Source organism: Myotis davidii, unplaced genomic scaffold (genome assembly GCF_000327345.1).
Source record: "Myotis davidii unplaced genomic scaffold, ASM32734v1 scaffold1316, whole genome shotgun sequence".
Lineage (NCBI taxonomy): Eukaryota > Metazoa > Chordata > Mammalia > Chiroptera > Vespertilionidae > Myotis > Myotis davidii.
This window is the reverse complement of record NW_006287901.1, coordinates 113,564-128,786: the sequence shown is the minus strand read 5'-3', so window position 1 is coordinate 128,786 and position 15,223 is coordinate 113,564. Positions and strand designations below refer to the sequence as shown.

Below are 15,223 nucleotides of genomic sequence, written 5' to 3'. Positions count from 1 at the left end.
GATCGATGATTCTCTCTCATCATTGACATTTCTATCTCTCTCTCCCTCTCCTTTCTGAAATCAATAAAAATATATATTTTTTAAAAAGACAGACCTTGAACAACAGTCCACTTATTTCAGATTGACTGAATTTTTTCACATTGTTTCTCTAAGAAAGAAGTATTTGAGCTTCACAATCCAAATGCATGGAGATGTTCTAACAAGTATAAACCATGATGCTAGTCTTTGATGATCTTGATAGAATCGGGTGCTGGACTCACCTGATGAACTAAGTGCTTGAACATGTTAGACTTTCAGAAAATGAGCTAGATCAGCAGTTCTCAACCTGTGCGTTGCGACCCCTTTGGCGGTTGAATGGCCCTTTCACAGGGGTCGCCTAAGACCATCCTGCATATCAGATATTTACATTACGATTCATAACAGTAGCAACATTACAGTTATGAAGTAGCAACGCAAATAATTTTATGGTTGGGTCACAACATGAGGAACTGTATTTAAAGGGCCAGAAGGTTGAGAACCACTGAGGTAGGTACTTTCCTATAAGGTAGACATGTCCCATTTATATATGGGGAAACTGGGGCTCAGAGTAGCCAGGCACATTGCCCAGGGTTGGGGTTGCACAACTGTAAAAGGTCGAATTGAGATTCCACCCCAAGTCTAGCCGATTCCAAAGCCCATGCACTGTCTACCACAGCATGCTGCTTCATTTAAGTCAAGTTCTAAAGTTGACGCACAGTGGACACCAGAGTTAAAAAAAAAAAAAAGCCATGGCCAGTGTTGCTGCATGGTTAGAACATCTGCACATGCACTGAAGGGTCCCAGGTTCGATTCCGGTCAAGGGCACATACCTTGGTTGCAGGCTCCTCCCTGGCCCAGACCTGGTCGGGTGCGAGCAGGAGGCGACAAATTGATGTGTTTCTCTAACATCAATGTTTCTCTCTCTCCTTCCCTCTCTCTTCTACTCTTTCTATAAATCAATGGAAAAATATCCTTGTGTGAGGATTAACAAAAAATAAAAAGTAAAGAAAAAAGGAATCTGTGTCGAGGTCTTGTCTCTCAATTATAAAATACCCAACATATAACACCCTCCAACCTGGCCCCAAATATCCTGCAAAGTCTTGTCTCCCTTAGAATAAATACATGATACTTTCATTCCAACCCTAATGGAGTTTCTTAGGACATTGTAACAATACAGTTGTGGAACCAGACAGCCCTGTGCAGACCTGCACAAGCGCCTTCAGTTCTCAAAACCTCAGATAATCCCCCCTGTAAAGTGAGGATAACAGCAGCACCAGCTCCCCGCTGTGAGGATTAAATTAAATAAACTGTAATGCACTCAGCACTTCACTGACACAGCAATCATTTTAAAAAAATCTTTAAAAACACAAAACGCTATCACAATTAAAGCAATGAAATGTTGGCATTTTCTACCTGCACAATGTTCTTCCTACAACATCCTTTCATGTTCCTCTTGACCCATCAGGAAACTAAGACAAGACAAATCTATTTCTTTTCAGTCATCCTAGACCAGTGGTTCTCAACCTGTGGGTCATGACCCCTTTGGGGGTCAAACGACCCTTTCATAGGGGTCGCCTAAGACCATCAGAAAACACATATATAATTACATATTGTTTTTGTGATTAATCACTATGCTTTAATTATGTTCAATTTGTAACAATGAAATTGGGGGTCACCACAACATGAGGAACTGTATTAAAGGGTCGCAGTTTTAGGAAGGTTGAGAACCACTGTCCTAAACAGACACAGTTTAATTGATCTTTTACTTCCCTGACCCACTCCAGCCCTTCAAAGAAGAGTTACTTAATTTGATGTTTTTATTTTTCCTTGATGTTCCTTTTATAGCCAACTAAAATCTTTTGTCGTCAGGCCTTATAAACTATAACCCAGATGTCAACATTTTCTCCACCCACTCTGAGCCTGGCACAGATCATAGATGGTTTGTGCTCATCAACAAACTATCTCGTTTCCATTAGCATTCTACAACATCCCAGCCAAACAGAAAACAAATCCGAATTAGAGCCTCGGCCTCCCAACAGTGATAAATAAGTGCTATCAGTTGTTTACAGTGTATAGCCAAATCTACAAATCAGGTAAATGAGTAGGAGACATTGCTAACCTCACATCAGTTCCTTCATAACAAACTGCCATGGCTCTGAAGCATTTACACTTGTGCTTGAAGCTCATTAACTAGCTGTCAGAGGAGCTTGCAAGGAAAGAGTGGTTTATGTTCTGGGCCGCCGCCTGCTGCAAACAGTTGGCCCAAGAACACAGGCTTTGGGGGTAAGGCAGGGGAAATAAAGTAGGAGGAAAATGAAGGATTCATAATTCCTGAGCTCGAACAACTGGTTGCATGAAGTTACTAAGCTCTCTTCCTCCTCCTGCTCCTGAGGTCCGCTCACTCAACACATATAGTGAGCAGCTACTCTGAGCAAGGCACCGTGCTCTATGAGTTACCTGAAAGGGCTGTTCCGGTCCCCTATGGACCAACGTGCTCAGAGAGCATGTCCAAAGCCATTTGGCCCTCCCAGGGCGGGCCCACAGGCATCTTTTGTGCTGGAGCGAACTGAAAAGTGCTGGACCAGAGCAAGGACGGGAGAGTGAATCCAAGTCCTGCACTTCACCGGCTGTCCCCCCACTCTTCTGGACTCAGTTTCCTTGTCTGTAAAACTCTCTCTCTCTCTCTCTCTCTCTCTCATAGTGTATACTTTAGACTTGATCAGTAGTTTCTCACCTTTTTTTTTTTTTAATGTGTGGACCCTTTTGAGTATCTAAAGAAAGTTTCCCGCCCAAAATATACCCACAGGCGCTACACACAAACACGGGCTGGCTTCCAGGTGGCTCACCCACTCCCTGAAGCTGCCCGTGGTCAGCTGAGGAGGATTCCATGGGTCCCCAGTTAAATACTCCCCGCAGAGGGAACAGCAGTAACACACAAATAGTGATAGGTCACTGCTAACAAGCCATTCAGCTCTAACACCCTATAATTTTCTGAAATGTTGCAAGCAATAGAACATGGGAAAGCTTTCCAACTTTGGAAAAGCAGGGGAAACGCCCTCTGGCTGCTTCTTGGGGGTTGTAGCTTTGCCCCCTGCTACTCTGCCCAGCAGTGAAGCAGGCTGAGGGCAGGAGGTGAGGGGTTCAGAAAGCAGAGCCAAGGGACCCCCTGCAAGAGTGGGGACCCTAGGCCTGCCAGGCTCCGCTGTCTGCGCCCCACAAAGACCCCATTCTCTAGGCCCGCTGCCTGGAAACGGCTGCCTTGGCTGCTGGCCTCTGGCTGATGCTTTGCTCTCAGGCAGAAGGGAAGAAGGGTTTTTAGTGAAAAATCGCAACGAGGAGCCTTGCCCAGAGCACAGAACACTCCAGAGACTGGAGTCATGGGGGGGAGGGGATGTGGTGGGGACAAGCTGGCCACCCCGACAGCCACAAAGAAATGCAGAGAAATAATCCAGAGGGTAGGCCTCAAGTTCACTTTAGAAACCAAGGTTTCCCTCCAGCAAAAAACAGCTTGTCTGTATTAGGCAGGAGGCAGAAGGGAGGAGGGAGGAGGGAAGGAGAAGGAAGAGGAGGAAAGAGGGAGGAGAAAGGAATGAGGTCTCCCTTCAAGGAGAGGGCAGCTTAGACTGGAGGGGTTCTTCCACCTTATATGTGCCCTGTGTGCATGTGCCCTGCAAACTTACACACAGAAAATGGCCAGATGCCCACCAGGAGGGAAATGGTGGCTTTGTCAAAACCACAAGAAAAAAAATGGCTCAAAGTCAAACCCAATTACAGTAAAATTTCAAGGAGACCTAATTTGTTTCTAGTACCAAAACATAGGTGCATTACATATTTCTCTAAATAAAGACATTTGGGGCAGAAGCTGGGAACTCTGTTGCACAAGAGGTTTGGAGGGTTTTCTGTTTTGTTTTTTAAGTGATACTTGGTTCACTGAAATTTCACAAGCAGTAGCAGAAATTATTTTTTAAAGAGCCCTATTTTAAAGCATACATACTTTGGTGTATCCAGATTCACCTTTCTTTGTAAAAGAAGTATGTGAAATAGGCTGATCAAATTATAATGGCATTGGGGGATGCTTATTTAAAGGAACCCCTACTATAAATCCACTGGTAGGTTATATTTGTCATAAAAGAGTCACCCCTAATTTATTTACGGAAATAGGAATTTTCACATAGGATATTTTGTTCACAGGAAATGCATCAATACTAATTCCCTTTAAATTACATAATTTTTCATCATTAAAACAGGTAACAATACACTTTGCAATCTAATTCTGAATGGTCTATAGCAGTTCTTCTTAGCTTAACACTTGATATTGTAAAAAATTCCTTGTTTTGTGTCATGCAAACAAATCAGCCATGAGATTAAGGGAGAAGCACCCAGGAGACAATCAGGGCATCCCCTCATATCTTTCAAGGAAGGCATGAGCTAAGGTCGTCTTTGTTTGTACCCTAAAATAACTGAAACAGGGTATTTTGCCATTCTGAAGAAAAAAAACTTCTGATTATACTTCTGATTACAATAACAGGCTCCCAACCACAGACTGGTGAAACGTGAAGAAACGTTGGCCATCATCTGGGCCTACCCGGTCATTCTAATTTGAGAAAACCAAGGTCCAGAGCAGTCCATGAAATCAAAGAGCTGAGGGTTAACCTGTTTACACTGTAGATTCTGTAACGAAAAAGATGGTGACCAAACATAAAGATCACCACACGGAGGACTTCCTCCAGGGAACTCTCTGAACAGGACATGTGTTCTGCAACGTACACCAGTCCTATCTCCGAGTCAAGGCCCGATGCGCAAGCTGTCAGGTATAACAACTAAATAAATAAAGTTATAGGAGCCATAAAGTTTTCAGGAACAAAAAAATGGCATACTCCCTCAAAACCCTTCCTTTATTTAAGAGCCAGCTGTGTCATCATTATTACTGAGATAACCGCATCTTCCAGGGAAAAGGGAGAGTGCTTCACAGGGGCCAGGCTCTGTCTGCTTGTTGTTTAAATTAACAGGGAGTGACTCACTGCCAGGCGGCACCCTTTCACCCCTAGATAAGAGCAACAGGGATTCCACAGGTTGCAAAACCCGATGCCGTACGCCCCGCAGGTTCTGGCTTACAGCCACCTAGACTTTTGCTCTGTCAGGTCTCATGGGCACGCCCCACCCCTCCGGAACACCAGCCTGCTCCAACACACCAGAGGACCTGAACCACCCGAAGGAGTGTTTTATGCACTGGATTCATGAGTCAGAAGATTTATGTTCTGGATCAGCTCTGTAACTGTTAGCAGTAACTGTGGGCAAATCACTCACACTCTCCACTCCGTCTGAAATTAGGAAAAATACAATCTGCCTTTCAAAACTGTGGTGAAGATAAAATGAGTACATAGACAGTCTGATCTCTCTTCACTTAAAACAACTCCTTTCACTAAGAGTGGAATAAATCTTAGCTGTTTTACTGTTGTTATTACTACATGCCTAGCTGAAACTGGGACAAATTATTCAGCATTTCTCTGACCCATCAGCCTATTAACACTACACAGGAAAATGAGGCTCATTAAATACCTTTTATTCTTAGTGACCTCATGCTAGATTCTAGTTTGCCCACTTGCTTACCAAAGAGCTCAATGTTCAGTTCATCAATTCATAATTGATAAATCTCTCTTTTCCCCTTTTGAAAGCCAGGCCCATATCTCCAGTCTCAAGACACCTCTCCTATCCCATGCAAGTCCTCCACAGATCACCAGCACCACCATCATATCCATATGTTTCTCGGTGCCCTTTTGTTTTGAACAGCAATAATAATTTGTATGAAAACCTCTCACTCAAACTTTTTATAAGATAACTGGTCACAGCCAAACTGGATTACCAATTTTCCACTTTGGCGGCACCCTTTACCAAAAAAACCCCCCACAAAACCCAGAAAACCCAAGGTGAGAAGAATGAGATCATCACCTAACAGGCAATTGAGAGTTCATGACAGAGCACCAGCAGAAAGGAAGAAAAATTGAGCAGTTTGGTTGTGAGAGAATGTCCTGGACATGCTCAAGGATTCCTGACCCTGATTAAGCAGCAGCTGGGCAAATTTTTCCCAATTGGTGAACATTTTCAGGTTCTCAAGTCTTGCTCTGGAAGTGGAGCCCAGGTGCTCCAAAAGGTGTATCTCTCGGTGTTTTTGCCACCAGAGAGTCCCTGTCATCTAGCTACATCCCTGCCCTTCCTCTTCATTTGAACTTGGAAGAGTTGGAGAATGTCTAAGAAAGGTGAAAAAAGAGGCCATAATCTTCTCTTTCTGCAAAAGACCATAAATAGAACCTGGTGATCTCAGAGCTGTTACCAAAAAAAAGCAAACTGAAACTATTCTTCAGTCCCTCTGAGAAACAGGTGCAAACACCACCTGTTAAAACTCGTTACCAAACAGCTTAATTGAGCATTTTTTCCCCAAAAAAATCAACTTAGAGCAATGCTTCTACTTTTTTTTTTTCATGATTAGACAGTGTGGATAACTGCTTATTGAATCATAAATATGGAGCATTTGCCTTCTGATCATAAAAGATTCTTTTCAGTTACCCATGAAGCCAATGGTCTCAGGAATTACATATGGTTTGAATGTGATAATGACGCAATGCCTCGGTGTGGATGGGGAATGTTTTGGTAAGGAAGTCAGCAAAGCTTCATTAATAAATAAGAGGTCAACAGGGCAGCTGCTATTGTAGTAGAAAGAATGCTCTATTTGGAATGAAAAGGTTTGGGTTAGGACCCAACTCTTTCACACTTGGCTCTGTGACCTTGGGCAAGTCATGGAACCCAAGCTTCTCTCCTTAGAATCTATAATAATAAAAGCATAATATGTTAATTAGGCTGGACAGCCAAATGACCTTCCAAATGTCCTTCTGGATGACCTTCCGGACGACCTTCTGGATGAAGCTGGGGCTTCGAGGGCCAAGCCCCTTGCACGAATTTTGTGCATTGGGCCTCTAGTATAAAATAAAAGAGTAGGACCAGTTGGTCTCCCAAGGCCACTACAGCTCTGACATTCTGAGACCAGTTATTATGTCGGAAGCCTACGGGAATAAAATAGCCTGAAAACAAATCTTAAGCGTGAGTCAATGTTCCCTGAAACTCCCTCTCTAGCCTTTTCTGAGGCTCTTCTGGCAAAGAGCTAATTCCCCTAAGGATGGCTGAGCTAACAGCTGGATAGTACTGGCTGGTTCCTGCCTTTGAACAGCTGGTCTATGAGACAAACAACCTGACATGATTTTATGGGGAGAGAGGGAGAAGACTCAATTTTGCAGGCCAAGTATAGATGGAGAGAAATATCAGACTTAAAAAGTGTTTTGTGTTTTCCCATGATCTGCACCCCCTTACACGGACCTAAATCCTTCTAGCTTTAGCTACACAGAATCTCCACGAGAAATGGAGGAGAGGGACGGGACTAGACAACTCTATGAAAGCCCAGAAAAATTCCTGGCCAGTTTCATGCTTTCTGCTTCATTCTTTAGGAGAAACCAACAGTTCTAAAACCGTTAAAAGGTCTCAAGCAGGCCATGTTGGTTGAGGTAAAAAGATTATCATTGTAGACAAAAAGCTTCTTCATTGATTGGGATTGTCCTGCCCATTACAGGGTCCTATGTACTAAATGCTTGTAGTTTCCCCTCCCTATTCTGCTGACAAACAAAAATGCTACCATATGTTTCTAAAAGCAAATGAAGCTAACTTTCAATATGTAGACTCGGCTGGATCGTGAGGAATCTATATGTTAACTCAGGTTCTTTCCATGGGTCTGTTTTCATTATTCATGAGAAACACCGCATGGTCAAAAAATTCTCTTGGTGACCACCTGAGTCACTGAATTATATCCGCTCCACTGCCCCAAACCCACCAATATCTGGGTGCCCCTTTCCCCATTAATCCTAATACTTTCAACATTTGCAAAGCTTGGGTTTCTAATAGGTTAAACCTCTAACTTTTAACGTTCTGGGCTTGTAATAAAGTGATCCTTTCCTCACCTTTGTTTAAACACATTTTTGCCACCAGCAGCCCATTTAGAAGGGAAAGGGAAAGAAAAACAGCAACTCACAAAGCGGTACACAGAGTCTGTGTGGAAAACGAAGGGGCAGCTGGACCACCTCGCTGACTCGTGAAGTCTGTAACGCGCAGTAAAATTAGTAAATTGTGCCAGTGCTAATACTCCCGTCTCAACAAAGTGGTTTGTTTGTTAGGGCTTCTAGCTCACAAAAGTGGTATTTAAAAACTCTACACGTAGCCTTGGGAACAGACCAGGGGAAAAGTAAACAGAAAGCACAAGTTTTGCCTGTGCAAGCAGCAAACACTGCACCAATGACATTACAGCACCGGACAGATGAAGATAAATGAAGTGAGCAGTGGGTGAAAACAACAGGATCATGACTACTGAGAAAAGTTTACCAATTGAAGGTGGATAACCCTGACTTCATAGCTGTCGTTTATCTATTTGAAACTTAAAATAGCCCATATGAGATAATCTCAATACATTACAGTATTCCTAAGCAAGTAGCTATTTAAAATGTTATTGTATGAGGGGACAATGGGGGGATAAAGACACATTTGTAATACCTTAATCAATAAAAATTTTTAAAAAATATAATGTTACTGTAGAAACCTATTTGTTAATCAATGTTCACAATAGATATCACAATAAAATTTTCACAATCTATATCAAAGTGAAAATATATTACAAAAACTGAATTCCCTATATTTTCAATTATTAAGTAAAGAACTGTCTACAAATGCTATTATGTAGAAATTTATAGAGGAATATCTGGCAAAAAAGTGTATAGTATAGTACTTCTGCAAAGTGTAACAGATGTGTTTTTTTTATTCTTCTTAGCAATATTTTCTACAATAAAAACCTACAGGTTTATAATGGGGGGGGAAGCACTTGTTTAAAAAACAAAAACAAAAACAAAACAGACTCCATTTAATCAAATTAAGTGAGATCTGGTTTACATTGTCCCCAGGGAATAAAGAACATGAGGATTGCTGAATAGGGATATTTTCTGCCAGAAGATGGATATTGTATTTTTCACTCCTGATAGTTAAAAAAAAAAAAACAAAAAAACACAAAACAACCCATAGATACGCAATGATAATCCATGGGCAGGTGCAGGCTTAAAGACTGGTTTCCCAGGACAATTACACCCCATTTCCCCCTGAAGCTTTCAATGTTAAATGGACAGAAATCACCCCTCTCATTTGTCCTCCACATTGACAGCAGTTAGGACCCAGGTCACCTGGGGCCTTTCTCCAATAAGCCAGGTAACTGCCAGTAGACATGCAGGGTTTGTCTTTACAGTTTCAGTCAGGAACTCCGGACGCAATAGAACTGAGAATGCTGGAAACAATCTCCCCTGTCTTCACCCTCTCCCCACAAGGGTGGGCCCTGACTGGTCTCCAACAACTGCACGGTCAATAACGCTTTTTCGTTATAAATCAGAATTTCTGTCCTTGACCACTACAATTATGCTTTTATCCTGAGATTGTAGTCAGGTGTGGTTGCTGGTCTGTCATGACTTGGGGCCACCAGCCACAAATACGTAAAATAGTATCTTTGATCCTGCACTCCAACTCCCCTGCTCCCTTCCCAAATTACAGTCTGTTAAACGTAGAGAATAGACTAGCACCGGCCACTCACTTTCTCTCACCCACTGTAGTGAGCTGAAATCTAAGATGACCCCAAGATTCTAGGTGGAAATCAAGATTCCTTATGACCCAGCCGAGTCTTCGTATTGAAAGTTAGCTTCTTTTGCTTTTAGAAACAAACATATGGTAGCAGTTTTGGTTGTCGGCATGATGGGGACATACCCTAAGATCCCCTTGAGTGTGACCTGTACGACCTAGGACCATGGCTGCATTCTGATGAGTGCCAGGTTATGTTATGATGAAGGCAATCTTACAGAAATAATTAAAGTCCCAATTCCACTGACTTTGAGTTCATCGAAAGGGAGCTTATCCTGACTGGGTCTGATCTAATCGGGTGAGCCCTTTCGTAGAAGATCTGGAGGTTCTCCCCCTGCCTGGAAGAAGCCGGCCCCCAAGCGTTCTACAGAAACCGAATTCTGCCAGCTCTGTGAGCCTGAGAGAGCACCCCATGCTCAGTGGAGGAGCTGACACCTGACCGCAGGGTGGTGACGGAGACCCTGAGCAGAGGAGCCAGGTGAGCTGTGGCCAGATTCCTGACCCAGGGACACTGTGAGGAAATGCCTGAAGATCCCAATTCCACTGACTTTGAATTCATCAAAAGGGAGAGTATCCTGAGTGGGTCTAACGCCACTAGATGTCAGAGAGGTTCTTGTTTGACACCACTCAGTTGTGGTAATTTATGCAGCAACAGGAAAATAATACACCCACGCACTGGCCATGAATCTGTCCACACTGAGGATGCTCATGTGGAGGAAAAATTAATCCTGAGGATAAATGTAGGTCTGGAGACTCTGTGAGCCTTATAATCAGTCTCAAACATGGGAGTGTGGCCCTGAGCCCTTACCCCCCACCCCCACCCCCGATTTATCTGAGGCACTCCACCTGTTTCTTAAACCCGATGGTTGGCCTCACCTTCTTCTATTCACTCCTGGGAAGTGGAGCTAAGATGGCAGCTGTGACTTCATACCTGGCCTCCCAGAGCACAGATCCATGTTTGCATAAATCTTTTTCCTGATAGTCTGGCCAAGAACAAGTTGATTTTTTTTAAAAGAAACTTTTACAAGAAAACTAAGGGGAAGAAGGAGGAGCACTTTTGGGAATGAAGGCAGATGCATTTCCATAGGACACATTTCTGACTTAACGAAAGGCTAGTCACAGCCTGGCTTGGCTGGTGCCGCTCCTGGAGCACTGCTCTCCACATCCGCTTCCTTCCCGGCCCTGTCTCTGCAGGAGGCTCACACTGTGCCAGTCTCCCTCTGGCACCACTTGCATTTGAGTTGGCACCTTTCTGGCTCTGGAGCCTCCCTCCAGGTCCTCCTGCGCTGGTTTCTAGCTGAGTGGATGAACAAGGTGCTCCCCTATCCAACCTCAAAATTGCCTCTCCCAGGCCTCATAACGGGGGCCTTACAAGACAACACTTTTTGCTTCATTCACTGTCTTTAGGCCTCTGTGCTCCTGTGTCTTACTCGTGTTCTCTCATCTCCTGGGCTTTGACTCACGTAAGATACTAAGAATTCACTATGTGTCAGAAAACCATGCTGAATTCCAGAGACACAGAGAGGCTGTAAGAAGCTCAAGGCCTCCTGGGACTGCCTAAAACATGCTTACTAGTCCTTATTGAGGCTGTACCACATTATTTTATTACTATTGGTAGTATATTATATAAATATAATGTTTACTATAATATATTACATAATATTACTGTTATATGTCATTGGTATATTATTCCAAAACTCAATTCATGGTCAACCTCTTTTTCTCAGCTAGTGTCTAAGCTTCATCTAGCTACTAGCCAAAGTAGCACCATGGTGGGGTCCAAACCTGACCTGCACCTTTTCTATTTCCTATAAGTATCCTCTATAAAGCTGGGGGAAAACAAATATCATAGAATTTCAGTGTCTAAGTGCCACCTCCCTATTGACTTCTCACTATCAGATACCCACGGCAAGTGACAGGAGGAAATCAAATATTGATTTGCCTTGGCCAACATGAATCAGTAGAGGTAAATATTAACCCTGACTACTCAAATGTGTGCTGGGCTCAACACAAGAATTCTTCAGTTTGAATTTTCCTATCAAATCCACAAGCATGAGTATTAGTGTTTTACTGAAAAATAGCCTGGTGAAAATAAGTTGACTCCCCATCCATCATCTGTCTTAAACCACAAGCTCGTAGAAGATATTCTAGATGGATGTTGTTGCCTTTATTCTGTGATCTGCACAACATGATGGGTGAGTGGCCACTCAACTGAGTTCTAGTGATGACAATGAAGGCCATCGACAATCCCTGGGAATTGTCCATGTCAGTTTTGTTAAGGATGGTGGTGTATGAGCCAATAGGAATATAATGGGACATTCACATGAGAATGGGAAAAGTCCCAAGCAAGTTATACATAAAGACATCCCTTTTTCTAGTTGAGAACTGAACCTATCACTCACATCAGGGTCCAGAGGTCACTAGTCTCAGAGTAATCTCAAAGGCCAACCCAACAAAAACAGATGTTGTTTTCCCTCAGGCAGATACCAGCTATCAAAGTTCAGAAGGAAAGAGTCAGAAAGAAAGTTCAGAAAGAAACAGTTGGACCTGAAGTTTAACATTCAGATTACTGACCCCATCATCCCTGCCACTGTGAGGTTTACAGTGACCCTTTAAGAGCACTCTAGCAGTTGGGTTTCATCTGCTAATGTCACACAGATGTTAAAAAAAAACAACAACAACAAAAAAACCATGCTGGAAACTTTACTGTGTAGGTGTAAACTGAATCTCAAATCATTTGATAAAGGACCCATATATTCTCATTTAATTGCAAAATTATCAGGAGAACAGGAACCTTTTTATACTTCCTCCAGCCCTAGTAATTCAAAGGTTGGCTGCTTGGGAAGACTATATCTACTTTGGGGATCTTATTGTATAAGTCATTTCCTTATATTTCACTTTTCCCATCAGTAAAATGGGTACCAGTGTCATACTAGCCTCTTCCACACCACCTATTTGACCTGGGTCTCTATAGCAAGTCTCTTCCATCACTTTATTCAATAGTTAATCCTATATAATAAAAGGCCAATATGCAAATCAACCACATGTTGGAACGACTGATTGCTATGATGTGCACTGACCACCAGGGGGCAGATGCTCAATGCAGGAGCTGCCCCCTGGTGGTCAGTGCACTCCCACAGCGGGAGCGCTGCTCAGCCAGAAGCCAGGCTCACGGCTAGCAAGCACAGTGGCGGTGGTGGGAGCCTCTCTCACCTCCGCTGCAGCGCTAAGGACCTCTCAGAGGATGTCCAACTGCCGGCTTAGGTCTGGGGAACAGGCCTAGGTCGGCAGGTGGACATCCCCAGAGGGGTCCCAGACTGCGAGAGGGTGCAGACTGGGCTGAGGGAACCCCACCACCCACCCTCTAGTGCACAAATGTCGTGCACCTGGCCTCTAGTGTGTACATAAAGTTTGTCAATATGCCAACCAAGATTGGGGGAGGAGGGAGGGATATCTAAAGGAGACTGCATTAATGTTTATTTTGAAACATTTATGTTTTTTTCCACTAGGGCAGCGGTTCTCAACCTGTGGGTAGCAACCCCTTTGGGGGTCGAACGACCCTTTCACAGGGGTCGCCTAAGACCATCAGAAAACACATATATAATTACATATTGTTTTGTGAGTAATCACTATGCTTAATTATGTTCAATTTGTAACAATAAAATTGGGGGTCACCACAACATGAGGAACTGTATTAAAGGGTCGCGTCATTAGGAAGGTTGAGAAACACTGCACTAGGGGAAAATAATGTGCTAATGGAAAACTGAAAATAAACAGTGACATTCCTTAGACACTCACTGATGCACACCATTTATTCGATAATGATGGTATTGGGGGAGGGGTGTCATCTCCAGGCACAGTTGCTAGGAAACAAAGGTCACTAACAAGATTACTTATTGATTTTCTCTAAGAATCTATTGATAAGCTCCTTATCAACATAGTTCTTATCATCAGAGGTAGGATGAGGGAAGTGGCTAAGGATATTGTTTCATGAAATCTTCACAACTAATATATGTATTGTCATATTATTTTCCCCATTTTACCAATGAAAAATTGCAAGCTCAGAGAAGTTCTATAACTTGGCCAAAGTTGCAGAGCTGAGGGAGAGACAGAGCCAGAAATCAAAATGAGTCCCTCTGACTGTGAGAGCCATAGGCCTCTTGAACCTTCATGGTTAAAATGTGGGTGACTGTTGTCATGTATGTGGGCATATGAGAGGTTCTGTGTTTTCCAATGAACCTCTGTTCTCATTTATCAAAGAGAAAACCAAGACTCATTCTCTGGGCCCCTGCTGGGGACAAAATACCTGAGAGTCATTTCAGAAAGATAGGTATGGTCAGGTAAGCTTACCCTCAATTCATATTTGTGTCTTTTTCTGGTAAAATGAAGGTAACAAGCCCATCTCCTTCACTGGGTCATTATAAAGATCAGATGACACAGACCATATCAAAGAACTTTGCAAATGCTAAAGCCCTTATAAACCTAAGGTGGGATCGTTACCCTTATCCCCAACTGAGATGACTGAGGCCCAGAGGACTGTTTCTCACCTCCCCGGCATCTGGGCTACTTCCACACCTCAGATGTCACCGCAAAAAGGCTGTGTTTTTTTCAGGGTTGTTTGTTTGGGGTGGGGCGTGAAGATGAACTGTGGAGGCTCCACAGACACCGGAGATTCGCCCACTTGTTATGTTTGTAACTTAGATGTCAATACTCGCAGTGCTTTCCCAGTCGCTCACCAATCCGCAGAGCAACAAAACTCCGAGGTTCCTGAAGTGCAGGCTCTCAGCTGAGCTTGAACGAGGCAACCCTCTGCCTTCTTCTTCCAGACCTCCTACTGCAAACAAGTGTCCTTTTCATGGTCCATTTACTGCCACATTTTTCACATTTTTGCACTTGGTGTTGGTGATTTTGCTGTTTAAAATGACCCCCAAGCATTGTGCTAAAGGGCTGGCTAGTGCTCTTAAGCGCAAGAAAACTGCTGTGCCCCCATGGAGAAAATCTGTGTGTTAGGTAAGTTTGGTTCAGGCATGAGCTATAGGGATATTAGCATGAGTTCAATGTCAATGAATCAACAAAATATGTTAAATAAGGTCTTTAAACAGAAACACACATAAAACAAGGTTGTGTATTGATTGGTTGATGCAAATGTTGTGACCAGAGGCCCACAGGAACCTACTTCCCCTAGGGGCAACAATTCAGTCTTCACGAATTTAATGTTTACGGAACTTTAGAGGACATAGCTATCTCCAAACAGAGAACTGACTGTGTTTAGTCATTAAAATTTGTAAGTACAAAATATAAATTTTAGGAAGTGTGGGAAAATACCTGTTATGCATTTAAAGGACTACCTGCTAGCTGTCTAAAACCATATACATGAAGGAGGGTTGGAAGGAATATACGAAATAGATAATAGTGTCTCTTGGTTAGTGAAAATATAGAAGAAGTTTTTGTATTTCTCCAACGTAAGTAATGTATTTTCCTGGTTTAAAAACAC

At 43.0% G+C, this 15,223-nt stretch overlaps 1 protein-coding gene across 2 annotated transcripts in view; it reads right to left on the bottom strand.

Moving 5' to 3' along the window:
• Positions 1-15,223, bottom strand: part of CREB3L2 (cAMP responsive element binding protein 3-like 2) — a 108,364-nt gene that overhangs the window by 45,402 nt on the left and 47,739 nt on the right. The window contains exon 1 of one of the 2 annotated variants that reach the window (XM_015561239.1): positions 8,093-8,189. The exons of the other annotated variant lie outside the window; for it this stretch is intronic. The gene's annotated coding sequence lies outside the window, so the exon portion shown is untranslated. Of the gene's footprint in view, positions 1-8,092; positions 8,190-15,223 lie in introns of those variants that run through there. 2 annotated transcript variants of the gene reach the window in all.